Source organism: Erinaceus europaeus, chromosome 19, assembly GCF_950295315.1.
Source record: "Erinaceus europaeus chromosome 19, mEriEur2.1, whole genome shotgun sequence".
In the NCBI taxonomy this organism is placed as follows: domain Eukaryota; kingdom Metazoa; phylum Chordata; class Mammalia; order Eulipotyphla; family Erinaceidae; genus Erinaceus; species Erinaceus europaeus.
The window spans coordinates 61,155,172-61,165,683 of record NC_080180.1 but is presented as its reverse complement, the minus strand read 5'-3'; positions in this window follow the sequence as shown (position 1 = coordinate 61,165,683).

Sequence of the window (10,512 nt, the reverse complement as noted above, 5' to 3'; positions counted from 1 at the left end):
AGAACTCCCACCTTCTGCACCCCATAGAGATCTTTGGCCCATACTCCCAGAGAGATAAAGAATAGGGAGGCTTCCAATGGAGGGGAGGGGATATGGAACTCTGGTGATGGGCTGTGTGAATTGTACCCCTCTTTTTTTTCTTTTTTAAAATTTTTAAATTTTTATTTGAAATGTACCCCTCTTATTCCACAATCCTGTCAACCATTGCTAGATTACTAATTATTAAAAAAAAAAAGAAGTTAAAAATAAGAAAACACAAAGCAGAACTTAGGCTGGATTTGGTGTATTCACCAAAGTAAAAGACTCTGGGATCAGCGGGGAGGGTTTGTTTATGTCCCGGAACATGGTGGCATAGGAGTACCTAGAGAGGGCTGGACTGCTATGTGGAAAACTGAGAAATATTACACATGTGCAAACTATATTTTACTGTCAAGATGTACACTGTCCCTTGATAGTCCACTGGAAGAGCAGAGGAGAGGACTAGAGAAGACTTTCCAAAAGAAAAGCAAAGGCTACATACAAACCTGAGCCGCTCAAGCCCACGTCCCCTTTCCACACAACTGCGCCAGCTTGGACAGCCATCGACATATGCAGGAACAAAACTGGAAATGATAAATGTTGCAAAAAAGGCTCCTCCCCAGTATCACTTCGCTTTAGCATTCCAAGCAAAAGGAGCCGCATCTGGCAGCAGAAGGTATAAGCTCCCTGGGACAGCTTTCTTCTATTTTTTGAGAGCTACCACCACAAAAAAAAGCAAAGGAAAACATACAACTATAGACAGAAAAGTCACTTGACACCATTCTTGTAAAAAAAAGAAACAAAGATGTCTTTAGGAGACAAATTTTTAACTTTAGCTATTTTGGTCATTTTAACGTAAGTCTGACATTTTCTCTATTATTATTAAGCTGGGCTAGAGCTCTTTCCCTTGAGTTATTTATTAAAAATCTCCACGGATTCTCAGGCAATTGAGGGATATGTAACTTTCAGGGAAAAAAAAAAAAAGACTTAGAAGATCGAGTGCTTTAACAAAATGTCTCTTTCGAAGATGCAGCCAAGCCTTCTGCATGTAATGCAGACAGCCCAGGCCCACAGACACCACAGCAGATGTCTGTCTCTGCGCCGTCTTCTTATCTCTCTAGATGCAATGCCCTCGTGAATCTGGGAAGGAATAGCTGCCTGTCACTGCGCAGCACCAGGATGATGCATCTCCCCCCGCCCCACTGAACAGGAGCCTTGGATCTTGCCATCTTGAGAATTCACAGCGCGGCACATCCAGCCCCATTAGCAAAGCTCAAGCCAGTAATCTGCGGGCGCTGCGGCCGCTTCTGATGGATGTGGAGAACCGCAGCCTCTTCGTTCTGGGGTGAGGCTCTGAAGGTGCCGCTATTAACCACACACAGCAAGTTTTTGCTCCAGCAAAGGCACACACACTGATTGCATTTATAGCCACAGAAGTCTCTAATTTCCATTTGAAGAAAGAACAAGGTGTCCCACTTTGGCCCACGGGGGGGGGGGGGGGAGGGTGATTAATTTATGACTGTACATACAGCTCTTTCCAAGCTGGTTTGAGGATCACATGCCAAAGACCACAGCAGTAAAGGAGTACATTTTATTTTAATTTATTTACATATATTCTTATATTTACTTATTTATTGGATAGAGACAGGCAGAAATCAAGAGAGAAGACTGTGATACAGAGGGAGAAAGACAGACACCTACAGCCCTGCTTCACCACTCACAACGCTTTCCCCCTGCAGACAGGAAATGAGGGCTTGAGCCTAGATCCTTGGGCACGCACGGTAACATGTGCACTCAACCAGGTGCACCCCCACCCAGCCCCTATGTAGATGTATACGTATTATTATTAATATATATTAACTGCCACCCAGGTTATCACTGGGGCTCAGTGCCAGCACTACAAATCCACTGCTCCTGGAGGCAATTTTTCCCATTTTATTGGATATGACAGAGAGAAACTGAAAAAGGAGGGGAGGGGGGAGATAGAGAAGAGAAGGAGTGACAGAAAGACACCTGCAGCCCTGCTTCACTGCTTGTGGAGTGCTCCCCATGCAGGTAAGGAGCGGGGGCTTGAACCTGGATAAATGATGGGGTCCTTGTGCATAGTACTATGTGCACTTAGCCCTGTGCATTACCACCCAGCCCCAAGAAGTACATTTTAAAAGGCAGTCCACATTCATGGTTTCCATTCTTAGCCCTTACTAGAGTGAAAGCACAGGTGAGCTGGCATAACCCAAGTCCCAGATTGCTCGACTCTTATTAAAGGATTAGATGGGAAAAGCTCCATGCTCTTTGGAGTGCAGTGTCAATTATTTTCACAAGACATTTAGCTTAGAACCCACCCCCCAACCCCCAGAAAACCAGTGGGAAGGAGCCCTGGCATCTTCTGTGAAAAAACGCAAGTATCTGAGTCTTTTCAGCATCTGTGGTCTCTCACTGCCCTTCCCTGACCTCAAGGGTATAATACGACGATGCACTACAGTCAGCTCAGACACACAGGTGCTGAGGACCATGCAAGGGCCTGAAAAGTAAATGGAAAAAATCTGGATTCTGGAATTGTAAGCTCCAAAATTTCAACCTGTGTCTCCCTCCACCTAATTATCAGTACACAGAAAAACATGTCTTAGCAACCTTACAGCCGAGAAAGCACTGGCCAGCGGCCCTTCAAGTGCATGGCGGGCTGCGCTTTCTCTCCTGTCACCAGGACTGTCAGCATTTGCATCTTTCTCATGTCAGGTCTAGCGTTTCTTGGCACAAAGTGTGTCAAAGCCTGACAATTCGTTGATTCTCTGTTGATAATGCTGTAAAGTCACTGCTCAGATTTGCCGGCTTTGAGGGAAAAAAGCTTGGCAGTGAAAAATAATGTTTTCCCTAAATCCTTTCCATAAAGTTACAGGCTCAAATGCATTACCAGGACTAAAATCTCATAGAGATTCTTAATATACCTGTTCTTCCAATTAGCACAGCACAGCCATTTATTTACTGCATTACCTTATGAAGTCATAATTGTAGCCAAGCAGAAAATAACCACCATCTATCAGCTTTTGTGTCTTACAAAAGCAAAGTTCTTTCTCCTCTACTTTAGAAGTTTTTCAGAACAGATAAAACTTTTACATTGACCACTCTTTCACTTCACAAGCCCACCACCATATGTCTCCACAAAGACGTTTCATGTCCTCTAGCCTCAACTCACATGTAGCTGTTTCAGCATCAAACTCTAGGAGTTGAGCACAAACATTACCAATGGGCAAGGACCCGGGTTCGAGCCCCCACCTGCTGGAGGTTGTTTCACAAATAGTGAAGCAGGTCTGCAAGTGTCTGTCATTCTCTTTCCCTTTGTCCCTCCCCCCTCTCAATTCCTTGCTATTCTACCAAATGAAATAGAAAAAAAAAAAAAAATGGGGGAAAAAATTAACCACCAGGAGCAGTGGATTCATAATACCCACGCTGAACAACAGCGATAACCCTGGTGGTGATGAAAAACATAATTATTATAAAATACACTCTAATCCAAGGGCAAGTTCTCATGACTCCATCATGAACGCCTGGTAGCAGCAGCAACGGAGAAAAATAATGAAGACTCTTTCAAATATGTCCCCAGTGTGAAAATAAGAGACTTCACACACTAGGCCCAGGAAGCCATGCCTGTCAGCAGGCCAAGAGCAAAACATCTCTCCCATGCACAGCCTGACAGGGTGCTCTGGAGTGACAGTCCCTGCCCTCAGGCAGATTATAGATTTTAGGAGAACAAGACAAAGGAGAGGCCCAAGGCAGAATGGGAACAAAGGTGCTAGTTATAGGATGCAGAGGTAGGATAGTTTGAGAACATGGAGTTACAACTGGGCATCATGATGGAAGCCAGCGGAAGGTGGGTGGAATTTGACCCGCAGAGACTGAGCTGGCCATTCCCAGTGGAGGCAACCTCACCATGCAAGTTCAGGGAAGCACAAGACAGCTTCAAAGCGACACGAGTCCTGATGCGCGCAGCCCTAACTGGACCACAATCCAGACAAGAGAACGTTCGCACGCCCCCGTCCTATTCTCTCTCGTGTCCATCTGCCACCCCTTGCTCCCAGCCTCTAGCCACAGGCCACCAGGAGCCTGTCTGGGGATCGACCTGGGCCGCTCTGAAATGCCACATCAAGGAACTCACACAGATGCACACCTGTCTGCCTCTTTCACTCTTGAGAATGCTTCTGAGATTCATCCATACCACTGGGTGTATAAGCAGCTTGTTTCTTTTTTATTTATCCCTGGGGGACATTTCATCACACGGATGTGCTACAATTTCTTTACTCGTTTTCCAACTGAGGGCCACCATTTGGGTATTTTTTTGGGGGGGATAATCTGGGCTATACTGAACGCGCTGGGGAAAGCCAGGATCTCTGGGTGCCTCAGGGAGCAGAGCCACATTGCACCCCATGTGCTGCCTACACACAGCTCCACCATGCACTGCACACATGCACACACACACCCTGCTCACCGTAGCAAGCCATGGCACGTGATAGAAAAAAAAACTGTGTGGGCTGGGTGTTGGCGCACCCGATTAAGCGCACATAGTACTATGTACAAGTACCCACGCAAAGATTCGGGTTCAAGCTCCCACTCGCCACCTGCGGGTTGGACACTTCACAAGCAGTGAAGCAGGGCTGCAGGTGTCTCTCTTTCTCTCTCCCTCTCTACCTCTCCCTCCTCTCTCAATTTCTCTCTGTCCTGTCCAATAAAACAATGGAAACAATGGCCACCAGGAGCAGTGGATTCATAGTGTCAGCATCCAGCCGCAGTGATAACCTTGGAGGCAAAAAATAATAATAATGATTGTGTTAAGACTCAGGATTGGGGAGTCGGGCGGTAGCACAGTGGGTTAAGCACACAAGGCGCAAAGCACAAGAACCAACATAAGGATCCCAGTTCCAGCCCCCAGCTCCCCACCTGCAGGGGAGTCGCTTCACAGGTTGGTGAAGCAGGTCTGCAGGTGTCTATCTTTCTCTCCCTTCTCTGTCTTCCCCTCTTCCCTCCATTTCTCTCTGTCCTATCTGACAACAACGACATCAATAACTATAACAACAATAAAAAACAAGGGCAACAAAAGGAAAAATAAATAAATAAATATTTTTAAAAGACTCAGGATTATTGCTGTTGTCACTATCATAGCCTAATTTATGCAAAGAAGTCCAGGTTGGAAACCAAGAGATAGCTTGACCAGTAGAGCACACACTATGCACAAGGAACTGGGATCGAATTCCCAACCACCACAGGGGAGCGTCATGAGACAGGAGGCTTCATGGAGTGGCATTGTGGTATCTCTCCTTATGTCTTTGCCTCTCTCCCCCATCTCTTGCTCTCTTAAATACACAGAGAATGGGAGTCGGGCGGTAGCGCAGCGGGTTAAGTGCAGGTGGCACAAAGCATAAGGACTAGCTTAAGGATCCTGGATCGAGCCCCTGGCTCCCCACCTGCAGGGGAGTCGCTTCACAGGCGGTGAAGCAGATCTGCAGGTGTCTGTCTTTCTCTCCCTCTCTGTCTTCCCCTCCTCTCTCCATGTCTCTCTGTCCTATCCAACAACGACAACATCAATGACAACAATAAAACAACAAGGGCAACAAAAGGGAATAAATAAAAATATATTTTTAAAAAGGTAAGATACAGACAAAGAGGCAGTGAGAGTCTGCCAGGAGCAGTGGGAGGAGGCAGGCAGGAAGTCCCAGGGGAAGAAAGAAAGAAAGGATAAAGAGAGAAAGAGAAAGAGAGAAAGAAAGAAAGAGAGAGAGAGAGAGAGAGAGAGAGAGAGAGAGAGAGAGAGAGAAAGGAAGCCCTAGTGGGAGAATGGCCAGATTAGCTGTTTGGTCCGTGGTAGACGATAGTGGCAGCTGACACTGTGACTGCTGCCTGCTGTTCTGTGGTTATGTGGCAACAGCTGCACCATGGGAGCTCAAGGCCATGGAGACAGGAGAGGGCCTGGATCCTGACTCCACATCCACTCTCTCCGGTGGCGTTTACACTTCTGGGTGATGCAGGTAACACCCAGCCCAGGGAGGAAGCTCACAGTGGCTGCCCCTGCAGCTGCAGTTTGATTCCCGTGCCCACCAGCAGGATGAAGGAGAGAGGAGTCTGGTGCTGGGAGAGTCTGGAGGCTGGCTACCGCCAAGACTCTGTGGAAACCTTCAGGGCAGCCTCCCTCCATACTGTCACACCTCTCCAGAGAGCCCGGCATTCCTCCCCTCCGCCCCGGGGTCTGTCTGAGAGAGGACTGGTCACTCTGACAACCTGAGGTCTGCATGTCCTCAGCAGTCCCCCGCCAGGACCCACCCTGCCCCCAAAGTGTGTCTGTAACACTGTCCACTTGGTAATTACTCCAACTAACAAAAACAGGATGTTGACAGACTGAGCCTCCTAAACCCCCCCCCCCACTCCCTCCCTGGGTGAGGGGTGAGCACAGAGTACAGGGGCTGCTGGAGGCTGGGCTGCTGGCTCTCTCTCATTGCTCTGGCTCCCAGCACAACCCCAAGCTGCAGCCCCTCCTGTGGGCATCAGTCTTTTCACACTCTCCACACCCACCCGTGGCCACCTCTGTGGTCTGTGGCTGTCATTGTCAAGGAACAGCCCCTGGACTTGAGCTGGGCGCAGGGCCATCAGCTACCTCCCCACAAGCAAGGCCCCAGCCGTGGGCCCACTTCCACCTGACCCTTCACACAGCCAGGCCCTGGGCAGCGAGGGGCTGACTCTCCCTGCACTGGAGGGGTGGAGTGACCCCATCTGCTGCGGCAAAGGACCCCCACCCCTCCTGACTCAGCAGGGCCCCCCAGAAGGCGTGCTCGGAGGGAGGGGGCTGCACATCTGGTGTCAAGAGGAGGGAAGCCTTCTCTGCGGCCTGAGAGCAGAGCAGGGTGGGAGAGAGGGATGTGCATCTCGCTGGGACCATTGGGCCAAGTGCCAGCTGGGATGGAAGGAGGGGGAAGAGGGAGAGGGGCGTGGGAACGGAACGGCATGCAGTCACCTCAACGCTCTGCTGGCCCCACTTAGTGAAGGCCTATTAATTGCACCACGCAAGGCGCTTCTGTATCTGTGTCTTTCCGATGACATTTCTAAGCACCTGGGGAACTGCTCTGAAGGCACAGGGGTGGATAAAGAATAGATGAGATTAGCAGCCGCGATGGAGGATGCGGACCAGACTCAGGAGGGAGGGTAGAGCCACTGCTGCCCCCCCCCCATGCTGTGCTGTTTTTTGTTTTTCTTTTGTCTTTTCTTACAGGAAAAAAAATAAACCAGTGGCTCTAGTCAGGAAAACCCTTCTTTGGCCCATCGCTAAGCAGCTGACACAGGGGCCAGAGAAGTAAATCCATGGGAGGACAGATCAGCTGGGAAGCGGGAGAGCCAGGAGATTCTAGTGGACTCACCAGAAACTTATCTTTTTTTTTTTCCTTCATTTTGAACAAAAGCTGCTAAATTACATTTTCCACTGCCCTTTGTCTGTCCTGATGAGACACCCTTTGAGTGAAGGAGCGAGTGGTTTCACGGCTGCTTGGATCCTGAGCCCTCCATCCCACAGTGGCCACCGGCACTATTTCTGGAAGATGGGGGTGGGTGACACTCAGCTAATCCCTACCTACCAGTCTTGAAAGAGCATCCTCGATGATCTTGGGGCAAGCTCCAGGCAGGCTTTTGGTTTAATTAGTGATGTAACAGTTTTTAGCAAAAATCAGAAGACCTCGAGGATCTAACTTCACACCCACACAAGGTCTGTGTAAGTCACCTGTCTCAGGCAACCCCTTCTCAACAACTGAATTTGGTAGCAGTTTTCAAGCCTTGTGTTGCCCAGGACCTAAGTGTAGGGCTGTTTCATGGGGTGCAGATGCCCCTCAATACCTCTGGGCAGACCCACAAGTAAAAGGAGGACCTGCATCCTTAACCAGTACCCCGAGTCAGAGATTTGTCCCCTGCAAAACGCCTCCCCAGGGGGAAATGATGACAGCAACGCCATTGTTCCACAGCAATAATCCCTTACCCTTCTAAGAGGTGAAGGAACAGAAGAACAGACAACCGTTCCCTTTAGTGTGTGTGTCTTCAGTGACATGCGCTTTCCCCCTCAGAGTCTGGAACTACGGTAGCTTCTTTTTTGTTCCTTTCACTGGTGTTCATGGAGCTCTGCTCCTAAAGAGAGCATTGGGAATGGCACAACACCACAACTAAACACAACCGTGGTCTGGATTGTAAATCCGCACTTGGTTTGAGACCTGTCTCCAGAGCTTTGGGGAGTTGAGTTCAGATTCAGTTCTGAACACTGTGGGGCTTTGCATAAGCCAAGGTCCAGCGTGGTGCGGACCATCCAAGGGGTGGACCCCTGGATGCCTGGGAGGCACAGGCCTTCTATCAGTCTCCCCAGGGGCTTTTTGCCTCTGTGGGTTGAGCAGGAAGGAACCTGCCTAACAGGTCCTAGTCCCCTATCAGTCTCTCTCGCCTACACAAAGACCCACCTCCCCTCTCTGTGCTAGCTAGTGGGTTTTGCTTCCTCATTCTCCAAACTAGCTTGACCACTTACCCAACAGTTATTGGAAAGACCCTGTTTCCTGCTCTCCTGACCATATCTGGTGTAAACAGGTAGCTGTCTCTGAAGGCCCCCAGTGGCCCTCTCCTTCCTAAACATTCCTGACCATATAAGGCTAAGGCCATAGCTGCCCTGTTCCTCCCCCTACCCCAACCTATAAAAACCCTTGCTTGCCATACAATAAATGCGCTATTCATAGGCAAATAGCGTCCTGATCCTCAGGGAAAGAACCATAGCTCATACTCACCCCTGCTGCCCTTGATTTGACCTTTTCGGCCCCCTCCTCTGGTGTGCAACCGACTGGGGTCAGCTGACTCAGTCAGACTGAGAAGCGGGGTCCTCCTCAGGACCCTGACAGAAAATTCCAGCCCTCATTAAACACAAGAGTTGCAGTCTGCCACATTGAAACCATGGTTCAAGGATGTATGTACTTAGGCCTTGCTACCCTGCTAGGAAAATACTGGGATGCCCACAGACGGGTGCAAATATGCTCTGATCCACGATCCACTCATCATCAGAGAAATGCAAATCCAAACCACATAGAGATTCCACCTTACACCTGTGAGAATGGGCTCCACCGATAACACAAGAGAAGAGAAGTGTTGGAGAGGATGTAGAGAGAGAGGAACTCTATCACACTGCTGGCAGGGGTGCAGACTGGTGCAGCCACTCTGGAGAGCAGTGTGGAGAATCCCTAAGCAAATACAAATGGAAATGCCATTAAGACAGCAATACTACTCCTAGGCATTTACCCAAAAGTTATGAGAACAGTGATTCAGCAGTCCAGGCAGTAGTGCAGCAGATTAAGTGCACGTGGTGTGAAGTGCAAGGACCAGCACAGTTCAAGCCCCCGGCTCCCCACCATCGGGGGGTCACTTCACAAGCGGCGAAGCAGGTCTGCAGGTGTCTATCTTTCTCTTCCCCTCCTCTCTCCATTTCTCTCTGTCCTATCGAACAACAACAACAGCAATAACAACAACAAGGGCTACAAAATGAGGGCAATAGCCTCCAGGAGCAGTGGATTCATAGTGCAGGCATCGAGCCCCAGAGATAACCCTGGAGGAAAAAAAAAACCTGTACCCCATGTTTATAGTGGCTTTATTCACAATAGCAAAAACCTGGAAACAACCAAAATGGCCCTTCAACAGACGGATGGGTAAAAAAGTTATGGGGTATATATTCAACAGAGTGTGCTGCAGCAATAGAAAGGGATGGCATTATATCCTTTGGGAAGCAGCGGATGGCACTGGAGAAGATGATGTTCGGTGAAGCAGTGAGGAGGAGGAGGCCGACTGCAGGACGCTCACACTCATGTGCAGAATGTAGAGAACTGAGTATACACACGTGAAAAAATGCCAGCCTGTATCTGAGACTGTGGGGGAACTAGAGTGGTTATCCATGGGGTTGGGGTGGGGACACTGGCACCATGGGAGCAGTTACAACAAATAGAACTGTAACACTTCAAAAGAAAGAAAGAGAGGGAGGAAGGGAGGGGAGGAGGGAAGAGGGAAGACAGCACAGGGATGGCAATGGCTGGAGCACTGGCTTGTGACTGAAAAATCCACAAAAATGTGGTGTGGTAACAGGGACTTTGATGGCCACTGGGGTGAATAGTAGAGGTGTGTGTGTGTGTGTGTGTGTGTGTGTGTGTGTGTGTGTGTGTTCATCTGTGTGCGCACATCCATATATACACATGCAGGAAACTATACTCCTAAAATCTCACAAGCCCGTAAAGCAATGTTAAATCAATTTTTTAAAAATCATGAACAGAAACAAGTAAACGCAAAAGTAGCAGATGTGTTGGAGGTGCCGAGTGCAGACCTGGTGGCGCTCATCACACTGAGTACAGTGTGTGAAGACAGAGAGAAAGGGGGCCCTGACTTCCACACAGTTTCCCGTCAAACTCAAAGTTGCTGATTCCATAGTTCAAGCCATTTCCTGAAAAGGGG